Source organism: Bos javanicus, chromosome 9, assembly GCF_032452875.1.
Source record: "Bos javanicus breed banteng chromosome 9, ARS-OSU_banteng_1.0, whole genome shotgun sequence".
NCBI lineage: Eukaryota > Metazoa > Chordata > Mammalia > Artiodactyla > Bovidae > Bos > Bos javanicus.
Window position 1 is genome coordinate 34417561 of NC_083876.1, and position 17689 is coordinate 34435249.

Genomic DNA, 17689 nt, shown 5'->3' on the forward strand with positions numbered 1-17689 from the left:
ATCTTGTACCTTGTATATCATCTCCCAGGAATGTATTTTCTGTTAACATACTAAAGGTATACTATTTTACTAAAGATATTATACTAAAGGTATCTATTTTAAAATTTTTCTCCTATAAAACAGATATTTATTTTTAATTACTAAGTATAGCTGAAATAAAATTCTCCCTGGATTCCAAAAATTTGACATATGAATGCAAATGCATAGCAGGGATGCAAATTATAATGCTGAATATAATTCTGAGAGACATGTTTATGATTAAATGCACACAGAAGAGGAGAAGAAAACAAAACTTTCAGCACACTCTCTGGGTACAGTGTGTGAAATCTGGATAGTGTGTGAATGAACAGAGCAACAAGAAGTGGAATTGTTTGCAAATAACTTCAAATGGAAAGATGAAATAGAATTGTTTATCTTTGAGAACACGATTTGGCTTTAATTTCCCTAGAAGAGATCGGAGTCATTTCAATCTTTAACGAGTTAAAATGATAAAGAGTTGAAATGGGAATTTGCCCATTGTGAGTCAAGGTGTCAAGGGTAAAAGTTTAATCCATTCATTTAACAGACATTTGTGTGATATGCTGGGGATATAAAAACACAAAGATTAGAGCTTTCCCACTATAATATTAGAATCTAGTAATAAGAGACACATGTAAACAAATTAGTACAATAATGTTCACTAAGTAAAAATACATTAAAAGAAGACAGTTCTATTTTTAGCTTTTTAAGGAACCTCTATACCACTCTCCTGGAGAAGGCAATGGCACCCCACTCCAGTACTCTTGCCTGGAAAATCCCATGGATGGAGGAGCCTGGAAGGCTGCAGTCCATGGGGTCACTAAAGGTCAGACACAACTGAGCGACTTCACTTTCACTTTTCACTTTCATGCACTGAAGGAAATGGCAACCCACTCCAGTGTTCTTGCCTGGAGAATCCCAAGGATGGGGGAGCCTGGTGGGCTGCTGTCTATGGGGTCGCACAGAGTCGGATACAACTGAAGCGACTTAGCAGCAGCAGCAGCAGCATACTGCTCTCCACAGTGGCTGTTATCAACTGGCATCATCATCAACAGTGCAAGTGGATTCCTTTTTCTCCCACTCCCTGTCCATATGACTCAGCAATCCCACAGCTGGGCATATATCGTGAGAAAACCATAATTCAAAATGACACATGTACCCCACTGTTCATTGTGACACTACTTACAATCACCAGGGCATGGAAACAACCTAAATGTCCAATGACAGATGAATGGATAAATAAGATGTAGTACGTATATATGGTGGAATATCACTCAGTCATAAAAGGGATAATATCAGGTCATTTTCAGAGAAATGGATGGGCCTAGAGTCTGTCATGCAGAGTAAAGTAAGTCAGAACGAGAAAAACAAATATTGTATATTAACCCATATATGTGGAATCTAGAAAAATGGTACAGATAAACCTATTTTCAGGGCAGGAATAGAGCCATGGACATAGAGAACATGTCCACATGTGACATGTGGACACAGAGCGGGGAAAGGGAAGGTGGGATGAATTGGGAGATTAGGCTTGACATATACACGCTGCTGCTGCTGCTGCTGCTGCTGCTGCTAAGTCGCTTCAGTCGTGTCTGACTCTGTGCGACCCCATTGACGGCAGCCCACGAGGCTCCCCTGTCCTTGGGCTTTGCCAGGCAAGAACACTGGAGTGGGTTGCCATTTCCTTCTCCAATGCATGAAAGTGAAAAGTGAAAGTCAAGTCGCTCAGTTGTGTCCGACTCTTCACGACCCCATGGACTGAAGCCCACCAGGCTCCTCTGCCCATGGGATTTTCCAGGCAAGAGTACTGGAGCGGGGTGCCATTGCCTTCTCCGATATACACACTACCATGTGTAAAACAGATAGCTAGTGGGAAGCTGCTATATAGCACAAGGAGCTCAGCTTGGTGCTCTGTGATGACCTAGAGGGGTGGGATGTGGTGAGGAGGAGGATCATGAAGGAGGAGACAATGTACACGTGCAGCTGATTTTCTTCATCGTACAGTAGAGACTAACACAACATTGTAAAGCAATTACACTCCAATAAAAAGTTTTTAAAAAGAAAGCAACTAGGATAGAGATCAACATAGTAAAGAACTGAACTTCTTTCACAGATCATAGTTATGTTCTAAACTGCATTGTCTTAGTGAAAAGAATATGGAGTTGAGAGTTGGAAAGACTTGGTTTAGATGCTGGCTCTTCCACTTAGTAAACTTATGCTAAAGATCTTTGGCTTTCCTGAGTCTCAATTTTCCTATTTGTAAACTAGATACTGTACATATCCTGAAAGGCAGTTGAGACACAAGTCAGTGCTTGCCACCTGAATGTATGAATAATATATATATACATGCTAATTCCATTCTCTTTTTATGGATAATTTATCAACTTTAAAAAATTTTTAACAGTGAATAAGGATTCTTGTTGCTCCACAACCTTACCCATACTTAAGATTGTCAGTAATTTTAGCTTTTCTAGAGGAATTCTAGTAGTATATCACTGTGGTTTTCATTTGCATTTAATTTAATTTAATATGCATTTGCCTGACTGCTAAAGAAATTAAAGGCCTTTTCTTATAGTTGTTGGCGATTGTGGTATCCTATTTTTGTGAAATGTCTTTCTGGTCTCTTGCTTGTTTTTCATCAGTTTGTCTTAAATATTGATTTGCACATGTTCTTTATATGTATGCTGGATCTAAGACTCATATGTGTAATATATTCCTCTACCCTTGAACTTGACCACTACACAATTGAAACTTCTCAGTTATGAGAATAATAAAATGATGTGTTATTTCTAGAAATATTAATAAATATACAAATTATACTTCCTTTTGCTCCTTCATTAAACTTGTTGAAATCATTACACTGCTTCAATTTCTTATCTGCTGTCACTGACAGTAGAGAAGCAGAATTACTTGACTACAGGTAATTAAAAGTGTCTTTTAATAAATGGAGGTTCTTAATTTTAGCATGGTTCAATTATCAGTCTTTTCCTTTTATTGGTACTTTTATGTCCAGTTGAATATAGAGACAACAGATTTATTGCAAAGATTCATCTCTTTTTGTATTTTGATTTGTGCCACTGATCTTTTTGTCTATTCTCACCCCAATACTAAACTATCTTAATTACTATAGATATACAATAAGTATTAATACCTAGTAGAACAAATCCTCCTATTTTTATCCTCCTATTTGAAGAGTGTCTTACCTGTACCTGCTCCTTTCAATTTTCATATATATATATATATTAAAAAAATTTTTAAGATCCTTTCTTTCTCTCCCTCTCATATACATATACACACACTTAAGTGCACATATAAACTTACTTGGATTTTTATTGGAATTTCATTGAACCTAAAGCTCAGTTTCAGAAAAATTAAAATGTAAAATGCTGGGTCTTTCAATATGTGAATGTGACATAAGCCTGCATTAATTTGTTTTTTATGTCTCTCAGGAATGTTTTATGCTTTTGCCTCACAGCTTTTCAATATCTATGCCTAGATTTTAAATATTTTTGATACTATTATAAATTTTTCAGTTCTATTTTCTATTGCTACTTGTCATAGTCCTGCAATTTTAAAAATCTACAGGTAGATATTAGAATTAAATGAGCTTCACAAAGATAATCTTGTTAAAGTCATTTAATTCTATATCTATTGGTAGAATCTTTGGGATTTTCTATGCACATAATCATAACAAATAATAGCAGTTTTGTTTCTTTGAATTCTTTTTCTTTCCTTCTACACTGATTAGGACTATCGTATAAGGCTGACCAGAAGTGGTGATAATTCTCATACTTGTCTTATTCCTGATCTTGGAAGAAAAGCTTTCACTATTTCCATTGTGTCTGTCTATTGGTGTCTTGTAGATTTCCTCTATTAAAGGAATTTGCTTCTATTCCTAGTTTGCCAAAAGATGGTTTTAATCAGCTGCTTTTCTATTAAGATGGTCATATGATATTTTTTATTCTTTTAATGTGGTAAATTCTACTGATTAGTTTTCTAATATTAAACTAACATTGCATAATTACAACAAACCCATCTTATTTGTGACATACTATTGTTTATACATGTTATTTGGTTAGCTGAAATGAAGAATTTTGATGTATATGTTCATGGCATTCTTTGAATAGGAGGGTAAAAGGAGGAGGATTTGTTCTACTAGGTATTAATACTTATTGTCTGACAATACTTACTGTCTGTCTGTAATAATTAAGAGGGCTTCCCTGGTGGCTCAATTGGTAAAGAATTGCCAGCAATGCGGAAGACATGGGTTCAATCCCTGGGTTGGGGAGATCCTCTGGAGGAGGGCAATAATTAAGATAGTGCAGTTTGAGGGTGAGAACAGACAAAGATCAGTGGCACAAATGAGAGTTCAGAAAGACATGCACCTTTGAAATAAACCAATTTTTTCTTCATAATTTCCTGTTCATGTTTTCAGGGTTATGCCAACCTCATAAATTAAACTGAAGAGTGTTTCCTAAATTTTTTTTTCTTGAAATGCATAAAGATGTTTACTCAATAAACATTTGCTAGAATTACATAGTGAAATTCTGGACCTATATTGGAGAGTTTTAAATCAGGGATTCAGCTTTTTTCAGTTGTTATGAAATATGCATAATTATTTCGTCATGTCAAATTTAACAGGCTATATATTTTTTCTGTATCTTTTTTCATTCTACTAAGGTTTTTGAACTGTGGTGTTGGAGAAGACTCTTGAGAGTCCCTTGGACTGCAAGGAGATCCAACCAGTCAATCCTAAAGGAAATCAACCCTGAATATTCATTGAAAGGACTGATGCTGAAGCTGAAACTCCAATACTTAGGCTACCTGATGTGAAGAACTGACTCACTGGAAAAGACCTGATGCCGGGAAAGATTGAAGGCAGGAGGAGAAGGGGACGACAGAGGATTAGATGGTTGGGTGACATCGCCAACTCGATGGACGTGAGTTTGTGTAGGTTCTGGGAGTTGGTAATGGGTAGGGAAGCCTGGCGTGCTGTAGTCCATGGGATCACAAAGAGTCAGACACGACTGAGTGACTGAACTGAAGTTTATACAAAATAGTTAAGACACGAAGCATACGTTTATTAGAAATGTAATTATTACCAAAATTTATGGTGCATGAGAGGTGCATTTAAGAGTAGTTCTATTTCTTATTAAAAGTTTGCCTTATTAAAATGAACTTCTTTTTGACATAATTTTTAAAAACAAAGTTGTGGTACTGAAAAAACTAAGAACATGTTATATTCTTTTGAGTTAAAATGAAAAGATGAATTTAGCAGCACACCTAATGTATTTGACACCTGAAAGGAACCATTTTTAACACCTCTCCCTTAATATAACAAAAATATTTTCACTAATAATTATGAAATAAAACAAACAACAGTTATCATGTCCAGAAAAGAAATGCATAAATAATAGTTCTAGTAAAAAATTAATAAATGTAAAACAGTAAAATTTTAGTATTTTTAAGCACATTGATGTATTTTTGAAAATGGAGAAAAATGCTTACATATTGGTCCCCATGGCGATGAATAATCCCACTGTGGTTTCTGACTGTGAGCCTTCACTTCTGCAAATTTGTCAATGACTTTGTCAAACTGATCTTTACATATTCATAGTCAATAAAATTGGTATGGCCTCACTCATAGTTGAATGAAGGACATGTATGTATTTTAATTTCAAATACTTCTTGCACATAATAGATACACGAGTAGCTAGGAAAGCTTTAAAATAAAGATAAGTTTATCAGAGATTCATAAAAATCCCATTTCATAGTAAATTCCAGAAATTGCAATACTGTCCATATCTTTGCTCTTTGGGATCAGCTCTAATGCTTTAAAACATTTCTTCAGTTGAAAAATTTCCACTAAAATACCTTCACCATAAAATTCATCATAAATTTATGTTATACTCAGTAAAATTCTTCAAAGCATATAGTGGTAACGAATTATTTGAATGTGCTTCAGGCTCAGTTCATATCTCTAACCTCTTTGGTACTATGTAATCCTGTGTTTAAACATAGATCCAAAATAAACAATTATAGCACAGTAATTATGAAATTGTAAAAACAGAATTTGGCTGCTTATTCTTGAAATAAACATATGTAGCTGAGTACATGTCCAGAGGAGTTAGTTTTATTTTCACGTAGACTACACTGTTTGTTAAAGAGCAAGTAACCATAAAAAAGATAATTTTCAGCTTATAATTATACTATTAAATTTCAGTAATGGCAAATGTTATTTAGAACTTAGACCTACAAAATTTTTTTTAGAGAGGGGTAGGACCTTTGGCATTGCTTAGAATTGTCAGTGCATAATGATAATAAAGGGCTTCAGGTGGCGCTAGTGGTAAAGGACCTGCCTGATAATGCAGCAGACTTAACAGATTCTGGTTCAATCTCTGGGTTGGGAAGATCCCCTGGAGGAGGGCATGGCAACCCACTCCAGTATTCTTGCGGGGAGAATCCCATGGACAGAGGAGCCTGGTGGACCACAGTCCACAGGGTTGCAAAGAGTTGGACACAACTGAAGTGACTTAGCACACAACACAGTGATAATAAAAGGTAGACTGGCTTTTTACTGTCATTTTATTTTATCTCTTTAAAATTTTCTACACATAAAGCAGTCCCTTATTACCTATATTAGGGGTGGGCCACTTGCACCATCCCATCCTTGGTACACCATCCCATCCTTGGTACACCACCCCATCCTTGGTACACCACAAGCTGGATGATAAAAAATAATGAGGGAAATGACAAGGAACATTTATTTCATTTTAACTCCAGCAGGCCACATATCTTTTAGAATTAAGTGATTCCAAGCAATTATGAGAATAATAAAATGATGTATTATTTCTGGAAATATTAATAAATATACAAATTATACTTCCTTTTGCTCCTTCATTAAACTTGTTGAAATCACTACACTGCCTCAATTTCTTATCTGCTGTCACTGACAGTAGAGAAGCAGAATTACTCTGATGTAATACAGGTGGATAACCAACTGATAAAGTAAGATTAAAAATTTTGGCAGGCAAACAAACCTCTGAAGTACTATTTGAAGTATTTCCTGCCTTATCTGTTCTTTTTAGCACCCTATTACAAACTGAAGGGAGGTAAACTCATTCTGCTCAATATATGCTCATTTTTTTTTAATCTAAAGAGGAAATGCCTGGCAAATTTAATTAAAGACTTGAGAAGTATACTGTGACTCTCAATAGGCTACAGCAAGTGGTAAGTTGCTGATTCACAGTTTAAAAAAAGAAAAAAATAACAAGATACGGTAAAATTTCAACATCTGAAGAATGTAGTATTGCATAAGTTGTAGCAAGTAAAATGACTGGAAAAACACCATTAAATTATTTTGCAGTCAGACTTTAACCAAAATGACTACACCTTTTACGTGTTCTATGCTTTATTGACAAATTTTGTTCAAAGAACTAAACTACATGTTTCTTTATTGTCAGAAAATAAATAGCAGAAATGCCCATTGGTGCTTCCTGTTTGGTTCTGCTAATGGACTAATGTTCCCTTCTGCTGTAGCAATTGAGGATGTTTGTATTCTTGACCCCTCCACAGGGAAGCAGGAAAGAATCTGAACTCTGATGACAAGTTGTACTTCCGGCTTAAATGTACTGTTCTGGCCTCTGAGGAGGAGGAACAGACATGAACTTGTGAAGTGTAGTGAAAATGCCAATCAAGAGTCTGACTTCAACAGTCATGTCTTTAAGCTTCCTGTGTAAGAACATAATTTCTTAGTAACACACATAATGATTTCAACTACCCTCAAAATTAGGCAGATAAAATACCCAATAAGGCATTTTCTAAAAAATATATGAAGCAGGCAGTGAGATTGGAAGCACACACCAATAATGGGCCCTTGGATATCAGAACTACTTACTAAGAGCATTCTAGAGTCAAGTATTCTGAGAATGCTTCAAAGTTCTAACCTCTAAATATCCTGTAATCCAATGATTTCTATCCCTTGGACACCAGTTGTGTTTCTTCCAGAAAATCATTTGTCCAAGATTCTGATGATGCATATAAAAAAAATCTATCATCCTAAAATTCTGTAGCAATTGCTGCATCCTCAATTGCTCAATTTTCTGGAACCCCAACATCATACTAGATAATTCAGGGTCAGTTATAAGCTCTCCAGATCACATTTGGAAGCTTAAATTTTATTCTAACCCTGTCCCTTAACTTAACCCTCCTCTTTCTTGTTTCATTCAGCTTGTGATCGAAAAAAAGGAGAAACCCATGAAATATGTATTTTAATTTTCTACTAGGAGATAATCCTAGTCTCCTCACCCCTTTTAGTACCTTAGGGCCAACATATTACCCTTTGTGATGTGCTGAGTAACCAGGTAACTGAGGAGAACAGGGTCTGTTCTGGAGAAGGATGGCACTGTACCAGCTGAAGACACCTTTTCCTGACTCTTCCCTGTTCTGTCCTCTTCTTACTATCTGCACTGTAATCCCCTTTAGAACCCGTCAATTTATTTTCCCTGGAGTTGTAAGGCCTACATAGAAGGCCTGCATATTTGAAGGTCATATAAATAACACCAAACATGAATCCCAAGGCTACAGTTTAGTAAATGTGAATCATCACATCTAACTGCCTGACTGTAATCATTTTGAACAGTCTATTTAGGATTACATTTCTATTTGGGGTTTCCCTTTTTCCACTGGAGAGGATTTAGGAAAATATATTTATTTCTTCACTTCTCTAGTAATTTTTCTGCTGCAGTTTGCTCTTACACACTATTTTCCCCATTTAGATTTAGATATATTTACTTTTCCTTTCATGAAGTCTTCATCTTAATTCATGCCATATAGCTCTGCAGTAAATTTAAGGGAACACCCAATAGCTTTGCTTTTGACAAATGAAGGGAGAATGTAACAGTTTCTTTGGCCAAGCAAGAGAGAGACAGATTGTGACTATAGTGAGTCATGATTTGGCCACGTCAGCATCAGCCAAAAAACACCTAGACTGCCAGAGCGCTTAGATGAAAGTACACAGCAGTGAATTTGCAGACGGTCAAACAGTGCTATGCTGGCATCACTTAAATATTATCAACAAGATCAAAAGAGGTATGAAGATCACAGTAACTTCCAAAAGATTTCACCACAATTGGCCCGAGCAGCTCCTAAGATATTTCAAACAGAAAGGATTTTCTTTCACAGAGAGAGTTGAAGGGGACCCTTACCTCAGATTTTCCTTTATTCTCTGTCAGCGCTTGTTCCTAAGGCTTCTGCTTTCATCTTTTCTGAGCTTCTTCAGGATGAGGATTCTCTTGCAGTTACTACAGTGATGGGCCAGGGAAATAACTGAATGCATGCTGAAAGTCAGACAACAAATTATAAAGGGGTCAGGCATTTGAGGTGGCAGAATTATAAAACAGAGAGTAGTGGTCTTTCCTGCAAGGCAGAGGAAAATTATATAATATGCATCAGAGCATGGGTCACACTGTGACAAAACAGAAGCTGTATAAACATCTTAACTTGCAGGAGCCCATCTCTCTCCCCCAGTTGCAACACAGTGCATTAGGTTTTATGGAAAATAATGAAAGGGGCAAGAAATTTGATGGAGAGTCAGATAGTACTCAGAAGAAGTCATGATTAAACTGAAATGTGAGGGTGAAGTGCATGCTAAGTTGCTTCAGTCGTGTCTGACTCTGTGATCCTATGGACTGTAGCCCACCAGCCTTCTCTGTTCATGGGATTCCCCAGGCAAGAACAGTGGAGTGGGTTGCTATTTCCTCCTCCAGGCATCTTCTCAACCCAAGGATCCCACACCCCTCTGTCTCTTGCATTAACAGGTGGGCTCTTTATAACTAGTGCCACCTGGGAAACCAGGTTCTAGAGGATACCAGTGAACAAAACAGGTGGAAATCCCTACCCTGTGACATTTACATTCTAGAGAAGGGACATTTTGGCAAGGGAAGGGGATTGAGAGAGTATGTGAAGATTAAACCGATTTTTAATGTAAGGTGCTAGGAACAGTGCTGGAGAAGGAAATGGCAACCCACTCCAGTATTCTTGCCTAGAGAATTCTGTGGACGGAGGAGCCTGGTGGGCTGCTGTCCATGCGGTCGCAAAGTCAGACACGACTGAAGCGACTTAGCATGCATGTATGCATTGGAGAAGGAAATGGCAACCCCCTCCAGTATTCTTGCATGGAAAATCCCAGGGACAGAGGAGCCTGGTGGGTTGCCGTCTATGGGGTCACACACAGTCAGATATGACTGGAGCGACTTAGCAGTAGCAGCAGCAGCAGGAACAGTGCCTGGTATAAAATGTTCAACAAATGCTACCTGCCATTTCCTTATTTTACCAATGAGGAAACTGATATCCACAGAGGGGAAGGAGTCTGCCTACATAACTCAGGCAGCCATTCCCTTCTCCAGGGATTCTTCCCAATCCAGGGATCGATCCCCAGTCTCCTGCATGGTAGGCAGATTCTTTATCATCTGAGCCATGAGGGAAGCCCCGTAAGTAACTAAGAGATGAGGCAAATCAGGCTCCAGGCTACCCCCATCTCACCTCTCTCAACTTAACTCCTAGAAGAATTTCAGTCTGGGGCTGGAAGACAGATACTAAAACTGCAGCTAGAACTGTCTCTTGACACAGACCCCTATACCTGAATGGAGAACTTACTGGTGCCATATATCAGAAGCAAACACTGCTAAATGAACTTTTATTTGACATCCCTGAGAACATAGAAAAGATAAAGAGCTAAAGGAACTCACCTTGTTTGTAGCTCCAACCAGTTCTTGCTATTGCTAAATCACTTCAGTCGTGTCCGACTCTGTGCGACCCCATAGACGGCAGCCCACCAGGCTTCCCCGTCCCTGGGATTCTCCAGGCAAGAACACTGGAGTGGGTTGCCATTTCCTTCTCCAATGCATGAAAGTGGAAAGTGAAAGTGAAGTCGCTCAGTCATGTCCGACCCTCAACGATCCCATGGACTGCAGCCTTCCAGGCTCCTCTGTCCACGGGATTTTCCAGGCAAGAGTACTAGAGTGGGATGCCATTGCCTTCTCCCCAGCCAATTCATTTATGAGGGGCTATCTACTGTTCTACATTTACATTCAGTTCAGTTCAGTCGCTCAGTCGTGTCCGACTCTGCGACCCCATGAATCGCAGCACGCCAGGCCTCCCTGTCCATCACCAGCTCCCGGAGTTTACTCAAACTCATGTCCATCGAGTCGGTGATGCCATCCAGCCATCTCATCCTCTGTCATCCCCTTTTCCTCCTGTCTCCAATCCCTCCCAGCATCAGACTCTTTTCCAATGAGTCAACTCTTCTCACGAGGTGGCCAAAGTACTGGAGTTTCAGTTTTAGCATCATTCCTTCCAAAGAACACCCAGGGCTGATCTCCTTTAGAATGGACTGGTTGGATCTCCTTGCAGTCCAAGGGACTCTAGGTAAAAAATGACTAAGGAAAAAAATGTAAAGTCAGTTCAGTTCAGTCACTCAGTCATATTCGACTCTGCGACCCCATGGACTGCAGCACGCCAGGTCTCCTTGTCCATCACCAACTCCCAGAGTTTACTCAAACTCATGTCCATTGAGGCGGTGATGCCATCCAGCCATCTCATCCTCTGTCATCCCTTCTCCTCCTGCCCTCAGTCTTTCCCAGCACTAGGGTCTTTTCAGATGAGTCAGCCCTTTGTATCAGGCGGCCAAAGTATTGGAGTTTCAGCTTCAGCATTAGTCCTTCCAATGAACACCCAGGACTGATCTCCCTTAGGATGGACTGGTTGGATCTCCTTGCAGTCCAAGGGACTCTCAAGAGTCTTCTCCAACACCACAGTTCAAAAGCATCAATTCTTTGGTGCTCAGCTTTCTTCACAGTCCAACTTTCACATCCATACATGACTACGGGGATTACCTCCACCATAGTTTGGCCCCAGGTAAATAACAGGGAAGAAACACAGCCCAACCTATCAACAGCAAACCTGGATTAAAGATTTACTTAGCATGGCCCTGCCCATCAGAACAAGACCCAGTTTCTGCCTAGTCAGTCTCTCCCATCAGGAAGCTTCTACCCAGTCAGTCTCTCCCATCAGGAAGCTTCCATAAGCCTCTTATCCTTCTCCATCAGAGGGCAGACAGACTGAAAACCACAGTCACAGAAAACTAACCAATCTGATCACATGGACCACAGCCTTGTCTAACTCAGTGAAACTAGGAGCCATGCCGTGTAGGGCCACCCAAAACAGACGGGTCATGGTGGAAAGTTCTGACAAAACGTGGTCCACTGGAGAAGGGATAGCAAACCTCTTCAGTATTCTTGCCTTGAGGACTCCATGAACAGTATGAAAAATGTAAAAGTAAACTGTATTTTTATAGCATTTAATATAAAATTATAATAATTATTAAAACCTCTCTCAAATAAAATAGCACTATCTTGTGAATAAAGCAAACCTGAAAATTTCCCCAATATATTTAAGCCAGAGTGTTATTTTAAAGTATTTTTATAGTCAGACGGAACATAGAAAGCTTACAGGAGGCCCAGAAAATGTACTGGAATGACTTATCTGAGCCAAACTTCTATGAGATGTCCAAACATTTCTTCTAATCCTTTATTTGAATGACTAATATTTGTTTGCATTACAAGATAACTATAAAGGTTAAAATCCACATGATATAACTAAACTCAAACTTGTTCCCTCAAGTCTTAAAAAAAAAAAAAAAACCTGAAGGGCTTCCCTGGTGGCTCAGTGGTAAAGAATCTGCCTGTCAATCCAGAAGACTTGAGTTTGATTCCTGGATTGGGAAGATCCCCTGGAGAAAGAAATGGCAACCCACTACAGTATTCTTGCCTAGAAAATCCCATGGACAGAGAAGCCTGACAGGTTACAGTCCACTGGGTCGCAAGAGAGTCAGATGTGACTCAGCAGCTAAACAACACAAAGTAAGGAGGGGCAATCAATTTAAACATGTTGCAATATGTAGTAGAATATAATTTTAAAAATCTAATTTGTTCCATTAGAGTCATGACTTATGATAAAACAACAAAATTTTCTTTTATCCTTATTGTGAAAGCACATGAACTGGAAAAAAGACAAAACAGTAAATCGTGCTTTAGTACAAGAGATTACACTGACTAAAAAAAAAAAAAAAAGGAAAAAAGGCAATCATCAAGGCAGTGACTAAGAGTCTTGAATCCGAAGATAAGTAAAGTGAAATGATATAAACAGTGAGAAAACTACTCTGAGCCTAAGAGGGTTTACGTTTATGTATAATTAATTTCTCTATGAATTTTCTGATTCAGGATATGAGTTAGCAAAATTATTAGGATAGTGAGTCCAAAATCTGTTATAATAGTTAAAAGAATAGGCATAATAAATGACTAGAGGACAGGCTGTTCATGAGCTTAAAACCAAAAAGTTGGAATTTGTGCTTTATAAGAAAACAATAATTAAATCATTTGATCAGCTATACACAGAAATGAATGCTTCAAGTAAGAAAAAGGAAAAGAAAGCCTACTGAAGGTTTAGCTTTTAAACTGGAAAATGTTTACTGAAGGTCTATGTCTGAATCTGCTGGTGATTTAGTGGCTTAAATTACTCCAACTCTGCTTGCAATTAACTTATAAAGGATTTACATGCAAAAAGCATTTAAAGATGCTCATGTATTTATGGGTGTTTTGTAAGCAATCATTATTACTAACCAACACAAAGACAGAGAGTTCCAGTCGAATTTACCAAGTGCTGCATAAACCCATTTAGAAAGCAATGCTATAGGTTTACTATGGCTTGGCTTAATTTAAAAATTAGTTTGTAAAAGTGCAAATTGTATATTATTTTTCCAGGGCTGCCATACATAAAGTATGATAAACTAGGTGGCTTAGTACAGAAAAGATGTATTGTCACAATACTGGAGGCTAGCAATTCGAAATCACAGAATTGGCAGGGTTATGTTCATGGCATCTGGTCCCATCACTTCATGGGAAATAGATGGGGAAACAGGGGAAACAGTGTCAGACTTTATTTTGGGGGGCTCCAAAATCACTGCAGATGGTGATTGCAGCCATGAAATTAAAAGACGCTTACCCCTTGGAAGAAAAGTTATGACCAACCTAGATAGCATATTAAAAAGCAGAGATATTACTTTGCCAACAAAGGTCTGTCTAGTCAAGGCTATGGTTTTTCCAGTGGTCATGTATGGATGTGAGAGTTGGACTGTGAAGAAAGCTGTGCACCAAAGAATTGATGTTTTTGAACTGTGGTGTTGGAGAAGACCCTTGAGAGTCCCTTGGACTGCAAGGAGATCCAACCAGTCCATCCCAAAGGAGATCAGTCCTGGGTGTTCATTGGAAGGACTGATGCTAAAGCTGAAACTCCAGTACTTTGGCCACCTCATGCAAAGAGTTGACTCATTGGAAAAGACTCTGATGCTGGGAGGGATTGGGGGCAGGAGGGGAAGGGGACGACAGAGGATGAGATGGCTGGATGGCATCACTGACTCGATGGATATGAGTTTGAGTAAACTCCGGGAGCTGGTGATGGAAAGGGAGGCCTGGTGTGCTATGATTCGTGGGGTCGCAAAGAGTCAGATATGACTGAGCGACTGAAATGAACTGAACTGAACTGATGCTCCCTCTAAGCCTCTAGGGAGGATCTGTTCTTTCCTCTTCCAACTTCTGGTAGCCCCAGATATTCCTTGGCAGATAATTCCAGTCTCTGCCTCTGTCTTCACGTGGCCATCTCTTTACAAGTACATGAGTCATACTGGCCTAGGGCCGTACCCCACCCCCATATGACCACATCTTAACCAATTACATCTGCAACATTTCATCTCCCAGTAAAGTCACACTTGGAGATACTAGGGGTTAGGACATCAACATTTTTTTAAAAACACAATTCAACCCATAATAATCTATACCTAGTGTTTGGCTTACGTTATCTGTCTACAAAAAAGGAGAAAAAACGTTTAAAGTATATAAACCAGAAAAATGTGAGAGTAAGTTTCCCCATTATTGGCTCTAAAGATTTATAGATTGACATTGCAGTTTCTATTTTCAGAGTAAACCATACTACAAGTGTTAATTGATTTCCTGTTAAGTCCTTACAGGTTTCTCTTCTCAGATTCTCCCTCCTATACCAGGATCCCCCCACCAACCACTCCTCATTCCTTCACTGAGTTCCTGAAATGCTCCTTCCTCTTCATCATCACATCCTTTCTGTACTTTCGGGATCAGCAGTGTTCTCCTTCCGGAAGGCTGCCCTGACCAGTGACTGTGCACATGGTGACTTACATTCTTCCAAACCTGACTCATGGTCTTGTGCCTGAGTTACTGAACTGGTTACCATCTTACTGATATTTTTCAAACTGTACTTATGTAGTTAAAACAAAAAAGGAATAGATTACACTCTCCAAAGTTGATAAAAGCAAAAAGAAAAAAAAAAGTTGTCCTCTCATTGTGAGAAATGGACCATAAAGAAGATTGAGCACCAAAGAATTGATGCTTTCAAACTGTGGTGCTAGAGAAGACTCTGAAAAGTCCTTTGGACAGCAAGGAGATCAAACCAGTCAATCTTGAACATTCATTGGAAGGACTCTTGCTAAAGCTGAAGTTCTAATACTTTGGCCGCCTGATGTGAAGAACTGACTCACTGGAAAAGACCTCAGTGCTGGGAAAGATTGAGGGCAAGAGAAGGGAATTCCAGAGGATGAGATGGTTGGATGGCATTGCTGACTTAATGGACATGAGTTTGGGAGACAGTGAAGGACAGGGAAGCCTGGCATGCTGCAGTTCACGACTGAGCGACTGAACAACTCAACCCTGAACCCCACATTCACTACACCTCCACACATCACTTTCATCTATTCCACAAAATGAAGGCTTGGACTAGATGATCTCCAAGGTCTCTTTCAATTTGAAAACACTAAGGCTCTAACATAGAAGATATTAAGAAGGAGGGATAACACATTGTGGTAGTTGATATACTCTAAAATGAAACAGAACCTGATTTAGGAACTCAGTTCCACCTCTTTCTATACTTGTTTCTGAAAAAAGGTTTTTTTCTGGCTGCACCATGGGGCATGTGGAATTTCGTTTCCCAACCAAGGATCAAATCCATGCCCCTGCAATGGAAATGTGGAGTCTTAACCACTAAACCACCAGAAAAGTCCCCTCTCATTTCCTATTTCCGCCTTACTCCAGCCACTGTTCTAGGCCCTGACAATGCAGCAGCAAATTAGACTGTTAAGGTCACTGTCATCATGGTGATTACATTCTTGTAGGATAGATAAAGAATCTAAAAACAATATAAATGTATGAGTAAATAATATGATCTTGGATAGTGATAATTACCATGGAGAAAAGTAAAGCAAGGAAAGAGAATAATGAATGAGGAAGCTGTAAAAGATGTTTTAAATAGCGTGTTGGGATATGTTCTCTGGGAAGTGCTATTTGAAAGAGGGAAAAGGTTTGAAGAGCATCCTCGAGGGAAGCAGCAGCATGAGTAAATATCCAGAGGAGGAAGGCACATGGTCAGGGCACAGGTCTGCTACTTACTCGTTTCATTTTATTTTAGACATAGTATAAATAAAATGGACTTGAATGGTGAATTTAACTCAGATGGCCATTATATCTACTACTGTGGGCAAGAATCCCTTAGAAGAAATGGAGTAGCCCTCATAGTCAACAAAAGAGTCTGAAATGCAGTACTTGGATGCAATCTCAAAAACGACAGAATGATCTCTGTTGGTTTCCAAGGCAAACCATTCAATATCATGGTAATCCAAGTCTATGCCCCAGTAACGCTGAAGAAGCTGAATGGTTCTATGAAGACCTACAAGCCCTTCTAGAACTAACACCCAAAAAAGATGTCCTTTTCATTCTAGAGGACTGGAAAGCAAAAGGAGGAAGTCAAGAAACACCTGGAGTAACAGGCAAACTTGGCCTTGGAGTACAGAATGAAGCAGGACAAAGGATAATAGCATTTTGCCAAGAGAATGCACTGATCATAGCAAACAACCTCTTCCATCAACAAAAGAGAATATTCTACATATGGACACTATCAGATGGTCAACACCGAAATCAGATTGATTATATTCTTTGAAGCCAAAGAAGGAGAAGCTCTATACAGTCAGCAAAAACAAGCCCGGGAGCTGACTGTGGCTCAGATCATGAACTCCTTATTGCCAAATTCAGACTTAAATTGAAGAAAGTAGGGAAATCCACTAGACCATTCAGGTATGACCTAAATCCCTTACAATTATACAGTGGAAGTGAGAAATAGATTTAAGGGACTAGATATGATAGAATGCCTGATGAACTATTGAGGGAGGTTCATGGCATTGTACAAGAAACAGGGATCAAGATCATCCCCAAGAAAAAGAAATGCAAAAAAGCAAAATGGATGTCTGTGGAGGCCTTAAAAATAGCTGTGAAAAGAAGAGAAGAAAAAAGCAAAGGAGAAAAGGACAGATATACCCATTTGAATGCAGAGTTCCAAAGAATAGCAAGAAGAAATAAGAAAGCCTTCCTCAGTGATCAGTGCAAAGAAATAGAGGAAAACAACAGAATGGGAAAGACCAGAGATCTCTTCAAGAAAATTAGAGATACCAAGGAAACATTTCATGCAAAGATGGGCTCGATAAAGGACAGAAATCGTATAGACCTAACAGAAGCAGAAGATATTAAGAAGAGGTGGC